The sequence below is a fragment of the Vicia villosa genome, unplaced genomic scaffold (genome assembly GCF_029867415.1).
Source record: "Vicia villosa cultivar HV-30 ecotype Madison, WI unplaced genomic scaffold, Vvil1.0 ctg.002052F_1_1, whole genome shotgun sequence".
In the NCBI taxonomy this organism is placed as follows: Eukaryota; Viridiplantae; Streptophyta; class Magnoliopsida; order Fabales; family Fabaceae; genus Vicia; species Vicia villosa.
In genome coordinates, this window is record NW_026705822.1 from 66,498 (window position 1) to 88,192 (window position 21,695).

A 21,695-nucleotide genomic window follows, 5' to 3' on the forward strand; every position below is an offset into this window, starting at 1 on the left:
TTGATATCGACCATATCTTCTAACTTACTTTTAGAAACTCTATACCCAGAAGCAATCTGTGCCAATTCATTGGCAATATAATTATCAGATCTTGGTACATGCAAGATCTCAACATGTTCAAATTTCTCTAACAAGCGTACCACTATTGCATAGTACACTATTAGATTTTCTTTAATGCATTTATATTCTTTCTTGATTTGTCGAATTACAAGTTCAGAATCACCCCGAATTTCAACTCGCTTTGCCCCCAAGTCTATTAGGGCTTTCAAACCAGTTATCAAAGCTTCGTATTCGACTTCATTATTAGAACATACATCCTTCATTTTATAGTGGAACTTGGTTGGAAGTCCTTGAGGAGAAATAATCAGGACTCCAATGCCTGAGCCATTTTTATGACTAGAACCGTCAAAAAACAACTTCCAGTTAGTTTGATCGACCAGATTTGCTGATAGTTCAACTAACCCATGTTCGACTATAAAATCAGCCACGATTTGTCCTTTCATAGCTTTTAAAGGAACATATGTTAATGAGAATTCAGTTAGCGCCAAGGCCCATTTACCAATTCGACTATGCAAAATTGGTTTAGACAACATATGTTTAATAACATCAAAATGAGAGGACACATACACATCAACAGGCTTTATATATTGCTTAAGTTTATTACATGAGAAGTACAAGCATAAACATAATTTTTCAATATCATTATACCTAGTTTCAGCATCCACTAAGGTTCGACTTAGATAATATATAGCTCTTTCGACGCCATTATCATCCTCTTGGGCTAACATACTCCCAATTGTCGAACCTGATGCAGCTATGTACAACTTCATACTTTTTGTCCTATTTGGGGGCAACAAAATAGGAGGCTTAGTTAAATAAGCTTTTATTTGGTCGAATGCCTGTTGATGTTCTTGCTCCCATTTGAATTGATCTTGATTCTTGAGCTTCACAAGTGGTGAAAAGATCTTCGTTTTGCCACTTAGATTTGAGATAAATCTCCTCAAGAAATTAATCTTCCCCAACAATGACTGGAGTTGTTTCTTTGTTTCTGGCGCCTGAAGTTCCAAGATTGCTTTCATCTTGTTCTGGTTTATCTCAATACCTTTCTTGTGAACCACGAAACCCAGGAAATCCCCTGCATGTACACCAAAAGCACATTTTAAAGGATTCATTTTTAGTCCATATTTCCTCATTCTTTCAAAAGACTGTCGAAGATGGTCTAAATGACCATTCTCAGAATTAGATTTTATTACAATATCATCAATATAAACCTGCATAAATTTGTCAATAAAATCATGAAACATGGAATTCATAGCTCGTTGGTACGTAGCTCCAGCATTTTTTAAACCAAAAGGCATTACTACCCATTCATATGTACCTAAAGCACCTGGGCATCGAAACGCCGTCTTAGGTACATCTTCGTCAGCTATAAAAATTTGGTTATATCCTAAATATCCATCTAATAAACTGAGATATTCAAACCCTGCTGCAGAATCGACTAACATCTCAGCAACAGGCATGGGATATTCATCTTTAGGGGTAGCCTTATTTAAATCTCTGAAATCTATGCATATACGAAGGCTAACATTTTTCTTTATCACAAGCACTATATTAGCTAACCATTCGACATACCTCGCAGTTCGAATAAATTTGCTTCTCAGCAATCTTTCAATTTCTACTTTGATTTTTTCCATAACCTTTGGCGCAAATCTTCTAGGAAGTTGCTTGATAGGTTTCTTTCCTGGGTTTAACGTTAATTGATGTTCTACCACACTTCGACTTAAACCAGGCATTTCATTGTAATCCCATGCAAAACAATCTTTATATTCATTCAAAAGTCGAATCAACTTGGTCTTTAGATCACTTGTAAGTTTTGTACTTACATAAGTAGGTCTTTTAGTGACTCCATCACCCAAGTCAATTTCTTCAAGAGGATCTTGAGCCTGCATTCTTTTTACTGATCCTAACGGATCCATCTCGAAGCCTAAAGGTTCGTCATCGTATATCCCATCAAATCTTTCGACTTGGTGATCAACTTCTTGATTATTTTCACTTTTTACCATCATGGCCTCAATAGCCATGTTTTTCTCCAGTTCGGCTTCTAAAGCCGTTTTTCTCTTGTTTTCGGCCAAATAGGCCGTTATTCGAGCCAGATATTCTGACTCAGTGGTCATCATCTTTGACTGTTGTCCTCTGCTCTGGAGGACTTTCATGATTCAATGGTTCATTGGGATCTTCCTTATTCCAAATGAAACCATAATTTGGGTCCAAGTTCAGATACTTGGACACACTTTTATCAGAAGAATACACCTCTTCTGCTTTGTAGCAAGGGGCTACATTTGCTAGATGCTGGTCGAAATGCCTGCGACCACTCTCAGTTTTGTAATAGCTATGGTCAGCCTCAACATTTTCAACTATACCATCTGGCCTCCAAATAGCCACACGATGATGCAAAGTAGAAGGAACTGCCCCTATGCCATGGATCCATTCTCGACCCAGGAGTAATTTAAAGTTTGCTTGGGATGCAATCACCATAAAGATGGTTGACCTGACAGTCGAACCAACAGCCAATTTTACCTGAATCACTCCCAGTATTCCACTTGTCTTGCCCTCATAATTAGACATCACCATATTATGGGGCCTTAAATCTTTGTCAGACTTACCCACTTTCTGAAGTGAAGAATAGGGCATTAAGTTCACAGCAGCCCCACCATCGACAAACACTTTGTTTATTGGAACACCATCTACCTTTGCCCTTATGAATAAAGGCTTCAACTGATACATCATTCCTCGACCTGGCTTCTCAAACACAGCCTTTTGTTCTTCCACTACTCCTTTTCCCATTACATAATAACAAACAGGTGTTTCTTCCACATTTTCGTCTGGAAGAAAATCATCTTCATTCTCAGACACCTCAGATATTCTGTCGAACTCTGCTGGAAGTACAGATACAATTCCACAGTCAATTAATAACTCATCTGATTCTATGTCAAAGTTGTCGTCGACCTCTTCGTCCGACAGTGGAGAATACTCAGGCTCTTTTCCTGTATTGAGAGTCGGAGTGTCATCATCGACTAATTTTTTGATGAGCTTCTTTCCCAGGATCATTCCTGCAGCTAGTCTCTCATTTGCCACTTTGGCTTGTTCTTCAGCCAACTTCCTCTGAAAAGGTTTTGGCTGATAATGAGAAAAACCTGCTTGCATCATCTTCGAACTTTCCTGGCCATTCTTATGGCTTCTCTGGTAACGCCTCCACTGCGTTCGAGTTAGAGGATTTTTTCCTTTGTAGTTTGGAGATATGTAATCTCTCCTCTTAGATCCACTATCAGCCCAAGAGCCTTCAGCATTTGTTCCAACACCTTGGATCTGCCATTCTGGATGTTTGCCTCCTCTGAAGTTAATGGGTTTCACCCACTTATCCTCAGGGACATCCGTCTTAGGGCGGAAAGTCTTTGGCTTTTCAAATAGCTTCCTGTATTCTCTAGCCCTTCGACCACTGTTTTCCCATGTATACATGAATTGACGATTCTTCCCTCGACGAGGGTCGAACCTCACTTTGTTTGCAGCATCAACATTGAAAACAACATCACACCTTGGACATAATCCAACTTGAGAGTTGTTGTTGTGACACCTCTCAAGTAATTTCAGAAGGCTCTCTCTTGGTTCAGGATACACCATGTTCAAGACTTTGCCATCAGTAGCACCGTCTTTCTTTCCGCTGAAACCATCAGTAGTTTCGACCATCATCACATCAGCAAGCTCAGTATAGTGAGCTTCTTCGACTTGCAAGGGATCAGTATCAACTTGCATTGATGACTTTGGTTTTTCTCCAAACTGTAGCCTTCCTTCTTTCAAAGCTTTCTGCACCAAATCCCTAAAAACGACACATTGAGAAGTCTTATGACCCAAGAAATTATGAAATTTACAAAATCCTCTTTTTTTCTTTTGTTCAAGAGGAGGATTTTTAAGTCCTGGGGGTACTATGATTTGCCCATCAGTAACCAACAAATCAAATATCTCATCACATTTTGTTATATCAAATGAGTATGTTTTACTAGAAAATTTTTCATTTTTACTTTCAATCGGGTTTTTATCTTTTGAGGGCTTGAGTAATTTACAGATATATGGTGGTCCTGGCTTCAATTCAGACACATTGACTTCTTCTTCTTCTTATTCACTATCACTATCAGAGTCGAACTCATTTGTAGTAACATAAGCTATCTTTTCTTTCTTGTGATATTTACTAACTCTGGTTTTTTCAGCTTTTAGCCTTTCGACTTGACTTACCCTGTCTGCCAGTTGTGCCATATCCCTTAAATGTTGGGTATCTAATTTCTTCCTTATGGAATAATCTAGCCCACCTGCAGCCATTTCGACTAACTCATGTTCAGGAATTTGTGTGAAACATCTAGCTTTCAATAACCTAAAACGATCTAGATAGTCATCGACCGTTTCTGTACCCTTTCGCCTAACTCCGGCTAATTCTTTCAAACTAATCTTCGACTGTCCCATATAAAACTGCTCATGGAATAATCGTTCTAACTGGTTCCACGAAAACAAAGATTGTGGAGGTAAGGTCGTAAACCAAGTAAAGGCATTTTTTGTTAGAGAACTTGGGAAGTATTTCATCTTTAGATTTTCGTTGTTTGCTATTTCCCCCACCTCTGTCTGAAATCTAGCAATATGTTCGACTGTCGATTCGCTAGTCTCACCAGCAAATTTGGTAAATTTTGGGATTTTCCAACCCCTAGGCAATTCTGTTTGCCTTACAAACTCTGACAATGGGGACACAAAATTAGGTCAGTGCAAACCTACATTTATTCCATTCTGAACTAAAATTTGTTCGACTACATTAGAGATATTATTATGTCCAACATTGACATCTTGCTGGATATTTCTAAGAACCTGATCAGCATCTTGATGTCTTTGTACTACTCTAGGGATCTCTTGCTCAATTTGGTCCCCATTTCTCGTAGTTTCAACTACTCTTACATTCGACCTTTTGAAGTCGAAAGGTTTGGTTGTGGGGGCGCTCCAAAGAAATCTGCTATTCTGGCCATTTGTCCGGCCAATATTTCATAACTTTGGTTCGTATTGTTTATCATGGGAGTAAAAACAGTTCCCATTTGTTGAGTAAGGGCATTTACCATTTCATGGTTGCTTTCGTCTATTTGTTGTCGGATTGACAACATTGACGTAGTACTTAGAGATGGCAATGTCTGGTTAATATAACCTATGCCCATAGGTCGACCCCCTAAGTTTGATATGCTTGTTGCCATCATATTGTCAGAATATGATGAAGGATTCGTGTGTAAACCTTGCATCATAGAAGTGGGCATTCCAAACTAAGGGTTAAAACCTGGTGGAGGTATCATTCCTTGAAACGGCGGTCGTAATGGGTTAAATGGTGACCGTACATTCATTGGAGACGATACCAATGTTGCTGCCGTCGATCCACCAGTATTTGTTGTTCTAACTGGGGATGAATTTGCGGCATTTTGTGATGTTGTTCCGGTTAGAACAACTCCTTGATTTCCAGAAAGGTCAGAATCATTTCTATTAACTTCAGACATGTTAGTTAATTTTCGACCACTTCTTAGTATCATACATAACTCTTACACTAACAAATATTAAACAAACAGCAATTGACGAGTCCCACCGGGTGTGCCAATTTGTTTACCCAGAAATATGGTAAACAAGCGCTAGTTTCCTTTTTAAAGGTTACTTTTGCGGAATCAACTAGAATATTCCAGGACTAATTGCTTTTATTTGTCTATTATGTGTATTTGGTTTGTATTAAATGCAGTAATAACTTCAAAGTAAAAGTAAACACTGAAATTCAAGACTTTAAAGTAAATGAAAGCAATAAAAAACAGTAAATGTGCACTGAAAGTAATGCATAACGTAAAATGATTGCATAAATTAAACTGGTACGCATACATACATTCCAAAGTTGCACTCGTCACTCATTATTGCACAGAGATTTGAGTTTACTTGTGTTTTTGTAGAAAATGCGGACCCCCTACTGTTCCTCTGGAACTTGCTTAAATAGTGAAAATAAAAATAACTACTACTAACGGTGGACTAATTACTAGCCAACACGCGTCTTCGATATGCAGCATCTTCGTCTGTAAGACTTCCACGGGTCCTGTGAAAAACTGCTAAAAAACCGTCTGAAACTGCTTCCTTTGACTTCTGATGCCTTCCGACTTCAAAGCTATACTTGGCAAAACACCTAAGTTTTTGCTTAAATTAGTCGAACATGCATGGCAGACTTGCTAGCTTTAGTCGAACCCTGGCAGTGATGGTCTTTTGTAGTCGAATGGATGTCTTGACTAAAAGAACTTTTAATCAAACTATTTAATACTCATATATCTCAGAGACCACTTACCATTATTAGCAAGTCGAAATCCTAGGGTAACACCATGAAAGCCATGTTTGGACCTCAACTTCCTCTCTTCGATTCTCCTAGCTCAAAAATGCTATGGAGATGTTCTAGTACATTTTAGAAAGCCCTAAACATGCTCTATAACTTCCATGTTTGGTGTTTCTTCAAATTTATCTTGCATCTTTGTGTAAAATGCCCACAAAGTTGGAAGAAAATAAGGACAAAAATACTTTGAAATTTTTTCCAAGTGTTTTGATAAAAGTAGACAACTTCCGAGCTCTGTAACTTAAAAAATTCATCTTTTGAGAATTTTTACCGAATGACAAAGTTGTAGATCTTGATTTATTCTTCAAAATGAGCTTTGGAACAAAACATTTGGCCAAGGGATGAGAAAGTTATGACCCTTCAAAGTTGAGTAAAAAACATGTATTTCTTCATGAAAAAGTCAAAACCCTAATTGTTGACTTTTTGATTCTTGATTGATTTTCTTGTTCTTGATCAAATGACTTCAATAATCATATATTCATGATCTTGATCTTCAAAAGTCCATGGTTGTCTAAATTCCTCTAAAGTCAAAGATGATCTTAAATAGTTGACTATTCCACATGAATTGCATTTTTCTGAGTATCAATGGGATCAAGCTCTTCCAATCAAATGAATGATGTGAGTTGATTACAATGATGTATTAGAGATCCTTGAATCATGATTTGAGCCATGGAACCATGCTTTGACTAAAACTCAACTCCCTAGATGAATTAGGTCAAAACCCTAATTGTGGACCAGATTAAGTTGAAAGTCGTTGATCTTGAATTGAATCATACTTGGGCTTGGATCTTGATTAGGGGAATCATTTTAGCATATTAGAAAGCTTGAGCCACCTTGTGAACCATAAAACCCTAATTTGCCTGAGCCTCTTTATTAGTCACCTACCTTGAGAAATAAGCAACAAACAAGCACAATCATTTTTGTATATTTTTTAGTTAGAAAATGATGCATGCATGATTATGATTTTGATAATGATGATGATGATGATCACTATTTCTCAAAATTAGGTGAGATCTCAGGGTAAAAAATTGGGGTACAAAAAAGATAGATGTGAAAATGCATCACAAATGGTATTTTCCTCTCTCTCTCTCTCTCTCTCTCTCTCTCTCTCTCTCTCTCTCTCTCTCTCTCTCTCTCTCTCTCTCTCTCTCTCTCTCTCTCTCTCTCTCTTTGTCGTATTTTTTCTCTTTCTCTATCTCTTTTGAAGTTTTGGTATCACACTGAAACAAGAATGGTGTGCGAATCGGTTTAGGGTATGCGAAATGGTTTATGGTGTGCGATTCAATTGATTGAAATTTTAGGGTTTCAAATTGTGTGAATCAGTTTACATGCTTTCAGCCACTGCCATAAAAGAAGACCCTCCTTCTCGCTTCATCACCTCTCTTTTGTTTTGTTTGGTTTTCTTAGAAAGTTAGGGTTTTAATTTTGTGGTTAGGATTTTTGTGGTTGATTTTATGATTTTGTGGTTAGCTTTTCATAATATAAGCAAGTATTTCCTATTTATTTAGGTGTGGTTCCCAGTGATTCATTTTCATAACAATCGAAGATGGTAAATTTCCATAAACTGTATTTTTAATAAGATTAGCAATCTTGTGGTTTAGAGAAGATCTCTTTGGTGGAAACTTGCATTATATCAATGTATGAGGCAACTGATTATAGGGCCTGGTTTATGAAGTATTTTTTAATTCTTTACTATCATATTGGTGCTATTGTTTATAGGGCCTGGATTATTACTGAAGCCTCAATTAACTTGTTTTATTGATATGGTCATTTGTTTTGTAGATTTTGAAACCAGGATGCAGCATCTCTCTCCGATGCAATCTTGAAGATACATGTTTTTTATTTATCATTTTAAATTTAACAGTTTCAACTTGAAATTATCTATCAAGTTGTTGTTTTTAAACCATGTTGAATGTTGTGATCTTTCCATTTCACGTTCATTTCAGTTTGCTATGTATTTGTTTAGGTTCTGTTGCCAAAAGATATGCGGATGCGTGTCAGTAACGACCCAAAATTACAACAGATGATGGAAGTGGTTATGCAATATTTACCATATAAGACGTAAGGCATCTCTAGAGAAGAACTTCAGGTGGTTGTTTATTAAGTTATTTCTGGTGTTTTTGTTAGTGTCGATATTCTATTTGATGTGTATGATTGGAGAGTGCTTCATAGGTGAAACTCAAATGATTATGCCCTTAATGAGTTATATTTATTGATTATTCTAAACCCTGCTCTCTCTATTTATTTTCACCAATGTGATATAGGAAAATACACCTACAGTTTTCACTCAAAATAAAGAAGCAGATGTCGCTACTGTTGAATATGATGTCAATGAGGCATAATTGAAAGCTAATGTTGAAAAGGAGCTTGTCTCACAAGAAGAGGAAGAGGAAATGGAAGCTCTTTTGGGAAAGTATTTTCTATCGATCTGTCTTCAAATGTATTCTCAGGTTGCCTATTGGTGATGTGTAAGCATATGAATAATGTCTTATGGGTGCAGGTGATTTACTCAATGCCATCAAAAGAAACTTCTCTTTTTTGTTTATATAAAAGTTAAATCATATCTTTTTATTATTTTATTTTTTATAATACCAAAATTAAACTATGTATCTTTCTCTTTCTCACCTATTTAAGTTTATATACCAGTTGCTGCAATGTGTGTATTTGTGTCTAAATACAAGGAAAGCTTAAGTGTAAGCTCAACTGTATTTGCTATTTATTAATAACTACAAAACACAAATTTTATGTTTTTTATTTTTAGCTATGTTGTGTTGTTCTCTATTGACCTCCACTGCTTTTTATTATTTTTTTTCTTTCTAAGAATAATTAATTATAAATCAACTCACAAATGAAAGTTATGTTGTTCCCTATTAACCCCCATTGTTGGAGTTTTTTGATTTATCTTCTTTTTGGGCATGATCTGCTTTTATTTGCACGAGGCATCGATTGTTGGAGATTTGGGTGGCTCGCAGTAATGGTCTATTGCAGAGTGTTGGATGGTTTAGGTAGATTTGTCAGTTGTGGTGGAGCTTTTGAGTTAGATCAGTGGCCACTGTGGCGCGGTAACAAAATCCTTTGTTTGTAATTTCACAGGACGTATTCTTTTGGATGACTCCGGAGGTATATTTTATATATTGGAACTCTACGTTACTCTTTGTTGTATTACACATTTTTTACTCACACTTGCTTCCCAAACAACTTATGCAAGCAATTATGCATAAAGGCAACAACTCGAATCTAGATTTTGAAATTGATATTTGTAGTTTGGGTTATTTGAAAGCAAAGCTATTCAATTATCTATTTTCATTGCAGAGATTGCGAAAGGAAAAATTTATACTGAGAGGTGAGGTTTCTTAGTGCAGAGGTTCTAAAAGCCAAATTTAGTCTTTCTTTAATTTTTACATCATTCAACAAATGATAATTGAAGAAGAAAGTTCTTGGATACTACGATGTTAGTGTCGTGATTGATAATTGGTTTTGCATTCTTCTCATCAATGTTAAACATACATTGTTTTTTAGCATATCATGTCGCAAGAGGTTACATGTAAGAGGGTCAAGAGGTTACATGGCATCGGAATGGGTTTTCAATTTGCAGTTCACTTCTAAGGTTGATGTTTATAGCTATGGAGTTATGGTGTTGAAAATGATCACTGAAAAGAGTCCAACAACTAGTATACATATCAAAGAAGAGTTGTATCATGAGAAATTGGTAACATGGGTTAGGGAAAAAAAGGAGAAATGTATTAGAAGTTTATTGTTGGGTAGAACAAATTGTTGATCCTAAATTGGGATTAAACTATGATGTTAAGAAAATGGATACTTTAGAAAATGTTGCTTTGGATTGTGTAGAAGATGATAAAGATGTTAGACCCACCATGAGTCAAGTTGTTAAGACATTTCTAAGTCATACGCATAATTATTTATAGTATGTATGCACAATAAATAGTCATATCTTAGTATAGAACATTACTCCACTATTCTACTTCTTATGTTTCTATTGTTCTATATATTTAACTTGATTCAAAAACATATGAATAAGGTTTTTTGAGGCTATGTTTGGGAGTTTGGAGGGAAAGGGAGGGGAGGACTTTGAAAAAAGAGAAGGATTGAGTGGCAAAAATAGAAAGATTTTGATTGGGAGGGTTTTTGAGGATTTGCTTTTATACATAACACTAAAAACCCCCCAAATTGGAGGAATTCAAATTTTGTATTGAATGAGGGTTTTGGAGGGTTTTGCGGGGCTTAGATAAATTTTCCAAATATCTTTTTATGATGTTATAGTATTCTAAAAAGTAAAAATATTTTAATAATAAATACTTTTATTTTATTCTATCTAAAATCATTTTTTCAAAAAAGGTCAAATATTATTCTAGATTTTTTAAAAAATTCATTTTCGGAAGCCCTCCCCTCGAAACTCCCAAACATAGCCTTAAAGAATTAAATTGGCAACAGATAGGAAATAGGAACGAGGAGATGTGTCATCCCAACTTTGGAGGTAAAATTTTAATATTTTAGTGTTTAGAATGTGATCATACTTCACTAAAATTTTTTAGCACAAGTAGCCGGTGCGTATTATATGGAAGTGTTGTAAATTCTGAGATTGTGAGTTCGATTACCATACTCATAATATGTGTAAGTGTGGTAAATTATGAGATAATTAGTAATAGAAGCATAATCATAATTTTTACATTTTTAATTTATACATGTCTAATTTAAACTCAATCAAATGAAATAAATAGTTGCAGCGAAATTCTGAGTAAACAATATAACATCCCTACTTCTCTGAGCATGAGAGTAAAATATAGTGAGACCTAATGACAATTAAGTGTCAAGATGTCATTTAGAATATTTATATATATTAAGAGTTGTTAAGGAGAATTAGTGGGTTAGTTGTAATAAAAAGGAATTGGTTAGAATTGAACTAAATGGCACTTTGGTAAATGTGGCTTAGTTAAAGGGCATTTTAGGTCTAAAGGAGAAACTATATCATAAAAGAGAGTTGTTTGGCATATGAAATCAGAAATTGAAGAGTGAAGGGCTTAGGAGCAAGATATAAAGAAGAAGAAAATTTGATTAAAACCCATTTTTGCAACTAGGGTAAAGCCTTCACTAAACAAGTAATATCTTTTTACTTGTAACTCCAATTGAAGCGGTTCTAGACTTTATGGAAAGCTTATTCCCTTCTTTTTGATATATGATTTCGTGTCCATAGATTCTGTAATGTAGGAGAAAAATGCATTTGAAGTTTGGGAATTGATGCTGAGAATGGTGTGGTGTCGTTTTTTTTACCTCCCCGTTTCACTTGGGAGGACGGCACGCTAAACCCTTCACGCGAAATTTGGAAGGAGAGAAGCGCCCTTGTGGGATGAATTTTGTTTCAGTTCTTCCTACGATAGCACACGGACTTTTTAATTATCCTACGAGGAGGAAGGGGAAAAAGATCTCAAATAAACCCTAGGAGTTTGCTAAGTGTGGGGATTCACCTAGACTAGAAATTCTGGAGTCCGGGAGGTCGGTTATACATAGGGAAGGTTTTAAGCACCCTACATATCCGTAGTACTCTACGGGAACCTTCTTTGTGTCTATGTGTTTGTGTTTGCTATTTAATTGGGAAAGTTTCTCCTTTGTGTTAGGAGAGAGAATTGAATTGAATTGAATGAAAGACAGATGAACTGACTGTTTTTGGTTTTTAATTAGCTCGCTGAGATTCCTTGTGAATCTCATGCCTACATATCCCTAATGGAAGTCAGAGCTTTTTGTAGTTCGGGGAACTAATTAGGGAAATTAATTGTTTCTGGGTTCCTTGCTTGAAGCTCAAGGTTGAAGCTTGAATTAAATCTCTGTTTACAGTAAAGAGACATGAAGTCATCTTTATAGAGAGGTATTTCTACTATTCCACCACAAACATTTAAAGTGACAGAAAAGCTGAGTTAATTTCATTAAGAGAGGGACCTTACTTGGTTGTGTGACAGTATGCCAGTCGCGTGTGTCATACCCCAAAATTTGCCCATCTCATTTCACCTTTTAAAACTCATACCAAAGTTCAAAACTCAAAGGCACACTCTCCTAGACAAGGACCTCCTGAACTAGGATTTTGAATTCTCTAAAGAAAATCAATGAATCAAAGTCTCTAATGGATTTCATATGGCTTATGATGTTTCAAACTATCTCTATGGCAAAGTACAAGCTTCAATTCCAAGGATTGCCCAGTCAATTGCTCAAAAAGTCAACAGTCGACTAGTTTGACCTAAAAGTCAACTATGGTCAAAGTACATTTAAAATTCCTAATTTTTTGTCAATAACCTTATTTTGAAGTATCATTCATCATTTGATCAAGGATTGATCATGATTCATCAAGGAAAGTTCAGAAATCAACAAAAGCTAAAGTTTTTAAATTAGGGTTTTTTGACCTAAAGCCAACTAAACTTTGACCAGCCATAACTTTCACATGGAACATCAGAAATTTCCCATCCAAAGCTCATTTTGTAGGAAATTGAATTCCCTACAACTTTGTCTCTCACAAGCCAAGTCTAAAAATGCTTCAATTGAGAGATATGGAGCAAAAGATTATAGGTCCTTTTTGAAAGTCAACCAAAGGCAGTTTTTTTGTCAAAGCCCATATCATCAAGATAAATTCTTCAAATGGAAAAAAGCTTCCAAAGTGGCTTGTAGAGGATATCTTAAGGTTTCCAAAAAGTCCAAGAACTCCTCCATATCTTAAAAATTGAGGGAGATATGCCTTGTCAAAGTTGAACAATTTTGAGAAGGAAAAATGTGAAACAAAAGGCCTCAAATGGATTTTCTTAGAAAGAGGCCCAACTTTTTAAAGTCCAAACTTGTTTCCCAAGTATCCAAGAGTCCAAAATCCATTTGCCACGAAAATGATTTGATTTAATTAATTTTATGTGAATTTTTATTCATTTAAAAGTCAATAAAATTAAAAAATCAAAGATTTATGAAGGGTATTGTTTTGAACCTAATCCTAATCAAATCCAATCAAATATTATACCTCAATATCAATCAAATTTCGTGCACTTATTAATTGGGAAGAGATTGGATCATTCAAGGCCAAAATTAGAAGCTTTTATAACTAATTTTCAATCAAATTTTCTCAAATTCCAAATCAAGGATTCAATTGGATTTGGTTCAAATTAGTTGACCTAATTCACTCTATTATATATACATGACAAGATCAGACTATAAGAGAGGTTTTTTGGCAGCATCCAAGAACCCTAGCCCGAGCTCCAAAATGCAAGAAAATCTCAAACTCGAATTCTGAATTACAGGCTGATTCAAGGTGTTTTATTGATTCCAATACGTTCATTGAAGATCACTGAAGTTGTTCCAATCTTCATACGCAAGCCAAGCATTCAGAATCGACCCAAATTACCTCACGGTTTTCATTTTTTGAACACCCTTCGATCTCAATGATTCATGCATTCTCATTGAATTTTTATTGCATATTTGTGATTAGTAAGATGTTGTGATTGATTCTGGAGACTTAATCTTGTTTCTATGCCGTTATAAGCAAACCACCATTACTAGGGTTCGAAGATCCAAATTAGGGTTTTGTGTTTGAGGCAAAATTAGGGGAAATCAATGGTATTTTTGAACTCAGGGCACTTGGACGATCACAATAGGGTGTTCGCAAAGAATTTTTGTTTTGTTTTGTATGCTCTTTAATTTCGCAGGTGTGGAAAGTTTATTCTTTTTATAGCGCTTCTGTAAAAGCGCTGTAAAAGCGCGTTCTGCAAAATTCCAAGGAAGAAGACGAGGACGTGTCGTTATCCTATTGGCCCATTCAAAGAATTATTGGCGCGCATTCCTGGTGTGTGGTGTCCACGCGTATAATGATGTACCCCCATCATCATGACCGTCCAATCATGAAGCCAGCAGATCCAACGTCCTGGGAGATGCAGACGCACCATACTTCTTCACTAATGCATCACACTGGATCCAAAACGCTAAGTTTCCTAATTTTTTTTATTTTTATTTATTCAATAACTATTTTCTATTTAATTGTTTTCTTTTTTTTCTTACTTAATAAAACTTCTTATAATTTTTCTTTTTTATAAAACCATAATAATTTGTTTTTGATAATATTTATTTAATCTAAATAATTAAATAATTAATTTAATTTAGTTGTTTAATTATTTAATTAGGTTAATATTTTATTAATTGATTAAATTAATTATTAGGGTTAGATAATTTAATCGAAAACATATTTTTGCCGATTTAATTAATTAGGTTGAAAACCAATAATTAATTAACTTAGGGTTTTTTTATTATATTAACCATTGTTAACTTGTGCCCTAATCAGGGTTGCGAGGTTTGTCATTAGATCACTCATACGCTAATATTTCTCTTCTTCGTGCCAAATTTCCAGGGTTAACCAAGATCCTTCAGCCACGCGCCACACCAGATCAAAAAGCTAAGCTTCTAATTTTTTGGTTTAATCTCATTTTATTTTGCCTTTTGGATTAAAATAGGGTTTGCATCAATAGTCAATGAATCTGTAATACACTAACCCTTATTATTTTTCCTTCGTTAATTTTCAGGGTTAACCAACCGATTAAAGCTCAAACCTTGTGGTAACCCTAAACTTATTCTCATTTAATTATGGTTCTTTCTAACCCAATATTATTACTTGTGGCTAACCCATTTTTCTTTATCACTGTGATTTCCCCCTCCCCATGGTTAATATATTTTTGTAATTGCTTCTGGTTTGTATTGTCTGGCCTTGAAGGCACTTAAACTGTTACGCTTTACATTATAACTGCGTGGTTAGTAATTTAGGGCGTGAAAACCTCGAATTGAATTCAGAAAAATTAATTACAAGATAATTATATGAATTGAATCACGTGATTGTGCACCCACACACCTTTAAAGGTAACCCCGCTTATTGCCTGTTGTCTTGTTATTTGCTGCCTTGTTTATTACAGAATAGTCAAGTCCCTCGGATACGAGGATGCCTCAACAAATGTTGCCCTCAGTTCATTCTCATCACTAAAGTTCATAAGTCCCTTCGATGCTGCCTTCGGTTATATGATCTCGTCCCTCGAGGTTGCCTACGATATGATGTGATAGTCCCTTTCGATTGTTGAGGCGTCCTCTTTGGTTGCCTAAAATGACTGTTCTATCCTTCCCTTAGACTACCTGCCCTCTTTATGGCAGGGACAGTCTTATGGCAAACGATAACTTCGATGACCCTTCAACCTCCAATAAAAGGGCTTCCTACCATCTTATGGTATGGATAGCCCTGAAAGGCTAAAAGAACCTTTTTAATAGGGGTAATTACCTCCTAATTGCTTGCTCTGGTTTAAAATTTTTTCTTAACCTTTTTCAAAAACCTTCAAAAAGGCTACGCTTATTTACAAGCTAAAGTCCTTATTCAAATCTTTTTCTTTATTCACTGCAAACATTTTTCAAACATTTCAAAGTGAGCTAAGCAATTAAGAGCCCATAGAAAACCATGGATGCAAAGGGTGCCTTAAACTTTCCCTTTGTATAAATTACCCCCCGAACTCAAAATTTATTTTAAAGGTTTTTTCTGTTCTTTTAGCCTTTCTGTTAAATTGGATAAAATAAAAGTCGGTGGCGAGTCTTGCTTACCGCGGCATTTTCTTTAAAAGTCAGTTCACCGTATTACAGCGTGTCTCTTGAATGAAAGAAAGATTCTCGACCAAATTAGGGAAAGCTGTACAAGTCTGGGTGTGTGTTCCTCAGAGCATGCCTTTCAAAGTCCTAAATGGGAGAATGTTTGAAATTGAAATTGAAATGTTTGTTTGTTTGCCTTTCATGTCTATTTACTGTTTGAAAAATTTAATTTTTGGCTGGCTTGTATGAGGCCCAAGCTTGAGGCTTTTTGATTTGACTCTTGGAGATGACTCCACTGGAAATTGACTTTGACTAAGGAAATTTGTGTTCTGTACAAAGCCCAGAATTGTGGCTGATTCTAATTGAAGAGTGTTTTATTTATTTGATGGATTGATAGGTTTATTTTAGTGTTTTGTACAAAGCCCAGAATTGTGGCTGACTCTACCTAGGGAGACTCTATTCTGTGCCTTGTATGAAGCCCAAGGTTGTGGCTGACTGTTGAGGAAACTGAGTATGGATGACTCTATTTTGTGTGCCTTGTACAAAGCCCAAGGTTGTGGCTGACTCTCTAGGGAAATATCCTAAAGGTTAGAAATCTTTTGATACATGGAAATGATATTTATCTGCCTTGTACAAAGCCCAAGGTTGTGGCTACTTAGTGGGGAAGGACTCACTGTGGAGACTCTATTATCTGCCTTGTACAAAGCCCAAGGTTGTGGCTGACTCTGGATAGGGCAATACCTATGAGTAGGGTTTTTGACTCTAAAGGGAGTAGCTGCCTTGTACAAAGCCCAAGGTTGTGGCTGACTCTTAAATGGGGAAAGATCTACCAGTGTGGGATCTTTTGACTCAGAGGGGACTTTTGACTCTACTGAGGATTACTCTGTTGTTTTAGAGATTAAAGGTTGACCTTTCTAGGGATTGTGCTTTTGTTGAGCAGGGATTGATGAATGAAAGACCCATGTTTGAAGATTGACTCTATTGGGGAATTTGTTTGAGTAATTTACCTAGACTCTATTGGAGAGTTTTGAAGGTTTGAAAGATAATTTTGGAAGCTAACCCTTTCCAGGGAATTTTGTTAAAAATGAAAGATTGATGTGGAAGCTAACCCTTTCCAGGGAATTTGAATTTGAAGGATTGTTTTTGGAGGCTGGCCCTTTCCAGGGGTTTACTCAGCTGGAGAGTTTATCTTTTGAAAGTTGAATTTTTGGAGGCTGACCCTTTCCAGGGGTTTTGACTTTAAAGGACTGATTTTGGAGGCTGACCCTTTCCAGGGAATTTTTCTAAATGTTTTAGACTTCTTGTTTAAAGCCCAAGATTAAGGCTGACTCTGATTGAGGAAAGACAGATGTGGAACCTAGACTCTACTAAGGAGGAAAATTATTGGAGATTGAGAATAAAGGTGACAGAGACTGCCCATGTCTCTCATTCCAAAAGGTGAACTCAATACTGAGATTGAGGCATTCTTAGCTTGTTGAAGTCTGGTTTGAAGATAGAGGAAACTCACCAGGGTAGGCTAAAAGGTAACTAAAGACCTGTTCCTATGTTTATTAGAAACCTGATGGGTCCTTGTATACAAGCTCAAGAGAAAGCTGGGAATATGATTTTAAGAAGCCTGTGGGTCCTTGAATTGTAAGCCCAAGAGGAGGCTAATCGAGGGTCATTGAGGGTCCTTGTTATAGCACAAGAGAAAACTATGTGGTTTTGAACTTATTTTGGCTCTAAGCAAATGGGTAAGAGGTTTCACCGGGAATAATTCCTCTTGGGTGGATGTGCCCTATTTTTGTTCTAAGCCTTTTTTAAGATGTTTCACCGGGAATAATTCATCTTGAGGTTTGAACTAAAGATCTCTAATTAGGAAAGAGCCTTCACTGGGAAGACATTCTCAATCCTAGGCCATAGTCCTATAATATATATATATATATATATATATATATATATATATAGTTTATTTGTCCTAAGGTTGTACTTAGACGGAGTTCTAAACAGTGTATATACAGTTTATATTTGACAGGAATTTAAATGAAAACTATAAATTGAAAGCTTGTAAAGCCTAACCTGGATGGAGTGGAGGCCTTTGAAAGATGTATGTACAAAGCCTTACCATTAGCTTGGTCATTTATTGATAACAGTTGAATGTTTATTTGTGAACAGTTTTGAAATGTTTTTATTTTGAAAACAGAAGAAGTGAAGATGGACACTAGGCCACATAGGTATCTGAATAGTTTCACCGGGAATAATGCCCTTCAAATACCAGAAGAATGTTTTGAAAACAGATGAGGAGATTTTGTAAAGAAATACAGTTTTTGAAAACAAACTATGAAAAGAAAAAGGTGTTGGGTCTTACACTCTATTAGAGGCCCATAAGATTTTGATTTACTGTTTATGAAAAAAAGTTGAAGAGATTTGAAATGATACAAGGTTTTGTTGTCTGAAAACCTTGATCGTCGGTTTAATCGAAGTTTGAAAACAGTTTGAAAATTGACAAAAGTCAACTTAATCAGGGTAAAGACAAAGTCTATACCTAATTAAGACCTAAATGATTAGGGTTTTATCACAAAATATTTACAAAGTGATTAAGTTATGAAAATCAAGTGAAAAACTATACTTAAAGTATTTTAAAAATACAAAAAAACATACATTACTTTCAGCCTAGTAAAAGTGTATCAAATAATTAATATTTTTGTGATTTTTTGATTATTCATAAAAATGGATATATTAAATGAGAAGTGTGTGAAAAATCGAGTGAAAATGATTTAATTTGATAGGTGAATCAATTGGTTAAAGTTGTGAAGAGATTGAAGAAGAAAAGTGATAAAAAAAATGGTTTTGTCTCAACCAAGGCTTGAACTCACGCCCTCATGACCAACACACAAAACCTAGCCAACTGAGCTGTGTGCTCAGCTTGTATAACATACGCGCGCGTTTGAATATATGTGAATCAAGTGTGAATAAATGGAAAAAAATGACAAAAGGTCTGAGGGGGGAATCGAACCCCAGACCTTATGGCAAGAGAAGCAAGGAGCGCATGTGACCAAGTGAACTAAACGATGTATTCGTTTAGAATATACCTTGCAATAAATATATTTTAAACTTGCCCCTGAATATTTGAAAATGGCGCCACCACCATCTTCATCTTCAACCTCAAGCTCTCAATTTTTGAATTTTATGAACTTGCTCATTTCTCAACCAAACAGGATGATGTAAACATGAATTTCACTCTAAATTTCCTCACGAATCCAGATATGTAACTAACTTAAATTTTTATTAACTACATCTACTGAATTAACTGAAATACGTGAAGAACCCTAGAATTTAAAAACAAAATTAAATGATGATGCTGAAGAATAAATGAATGATGATAGAGGGTTTTTAATCCTCTGATGATGCTGAGTGAACTGGTATTGAGATATATTGCAAAGAGTACTTAAATAAGAGTGTTAGAGTTTGAAAAAATACCTTTGAAAATGGAGGTCGATGGCTATGGTAGAGAGCTTCTGGCTATGTATGAATGCTCACAAAAGCTTCCTGGTGACTCAGTGATGCTAACTGAATGCTTATTGCAACTTGAATGCTTCAGAATTGCCCTACTCGACACCTTCTATTTGAGCTTCAAGTGAACATGGAGGTTGTGATTCTGTGGTTACAGATGTGCTGCAGGCATCTGAATAGCTTCACTACACCCCTAGGAACAGGTTGGTGGTTTGTTTGACACCCTCTGAATTGTTCTACAGACCTCCAACTGCTTGAGCTCCAAAATGAAAGTGAAGATGGTGTTCTTGCACTTCCATAAATGTTCCAGGTGCTTGGATCACTTCTAATGAACCTCCTTGAGATGTTAGAAGGCTTACTTTCAAAAGAAAAGCTCTGGTTTGAAGAATTCGATTCTTCTTGCCAAAGAACTCTTGCAAACTATAAGCATGAGGGAGAGAAAGAGAAAGAAAGAATTAGAGTTGCTTTGGTGTCTTGAATACTGAGGAAGGCACTTGTATTTATAGGCAAAGATCTATGTACAAATTGAAGAGAGTGAGCGTGCTTAGTGAGGTAGTTTTGGTTTCTTGGCCATGAAGAAATTCAAAACTATCCAAAATGCAATGATGGCATTTTCGAGCAATCTCCCTAGCCATTGATCTTTTCTGATCTTAGGGAACATTTCTGATGCAGAGGAGAGTTCTAATTGGGTGGGAAGAGATTCATTTGGTGTTTCACCGCTTGGCCATAAATTTCCCAAATGTAATCATTACATAATCACATGTTCTTGTTTTGGGAATATTCTTCAATCCTTATGCAATGATGAAAATGAATGCATGGTATCTCTACTGATGTGTTATGGGTCATGTAGCATCAATTGGTAGAGACATTTGCACAAATTTGTAAAGTTCAAAAATTGAGCATGACCTATAATTTCTCTTCATGAGCCCAACTTTGAACGAGCATAACTCTTAGCTCAAAATGAATTTGGAAAGCCCTTAACATGTACTTCAATTCACTAGTTTGGAGTTTCTTCAAAATCATTTGGGAAAATTGTGTAAAATGGGCCTAAAGTTTGAAGAAAACTAGGTTAAAAAACACTTAGAAATTTTCTAAGTGTTTATGACCTATAACTTTTAAAGCTCATATCTCTTAAATGATTGATCTCTTGAAAAAAGTTCCAATGTGAGAAGTTGTTTTATTTTGCAAGATCTACAACTTTCATGTTGGAAGTTTTTTAAGTTGTGTTTGTGAAATTTAGAGATCCATGAACTAGGTCAAAATGCACTAGTTTGACTTTTTGTTGACTTTTTGATCCTTGATGGATTTTCTTGATTTTCTTTGGTCAAATGACTTCAATAATCACATATTGATGATATTGATCCTTAAAAGTCATGGTTTGATCCAAAACCCTAAAAGTCAAAGGTGATCTTATACAGTTGACTTTTTCCAGATGAAGTGAAATCTTGGACTTTTGTGATGAATCAAATTCTTCTCCTAAAATGGATGATATGAATGGAACATATTGAGGTAATAGAAGTTCTTGAACCATGTTTTGAATTGTGGAGCCATGTCCTGATTAAAAGTCAACTATCCAGGTGAATTAGGTCAAAAACCCTAATTTGTAGGCTAGATGAAATTGATGACTGTGGATCTTGAATTGAAGTACAATGCCCAATAGATATTGTCATATGGATCATTTGAAGATGATTGAACTCTTAGAGTGATGCCCCTGGAGCTTTTTATGGTTTCCCAAATGTGGGCCCTGATTTTAGTCCTTGATAGGCTCCAAACCCTAGTCTGGTGACCTGAGAAATCCTGAGTCCTGATGACTGATGTCTGATCATCATAGGTGGATAAATGAATCATTTGAGTCCTATGATTGTATTATATATCACTTTCTTTATTGATTGATCCTTTTCCTGAGCTTCGTTATTCTTGAACACCCTCATCTGAGTACTAGGTAAACAAATGACTGCTCTGGGTATTTGTCTTAAGTTGATGAAATATCTGGAGGTGTGACATCTCAGGGGGGTTAAAAATTAGGGTATGACAAATGGTTTAAAGAGGAGTTACGGGATTAATGAACTTAGAGGTGGAATTTTTGTTATGATTGAAGGTGGAGAAAAACACAAGAAAAGGGGGGATTGAATTGTGTTCTTTATCAATTAAAATTCCCTTTCTTTTTATTTAA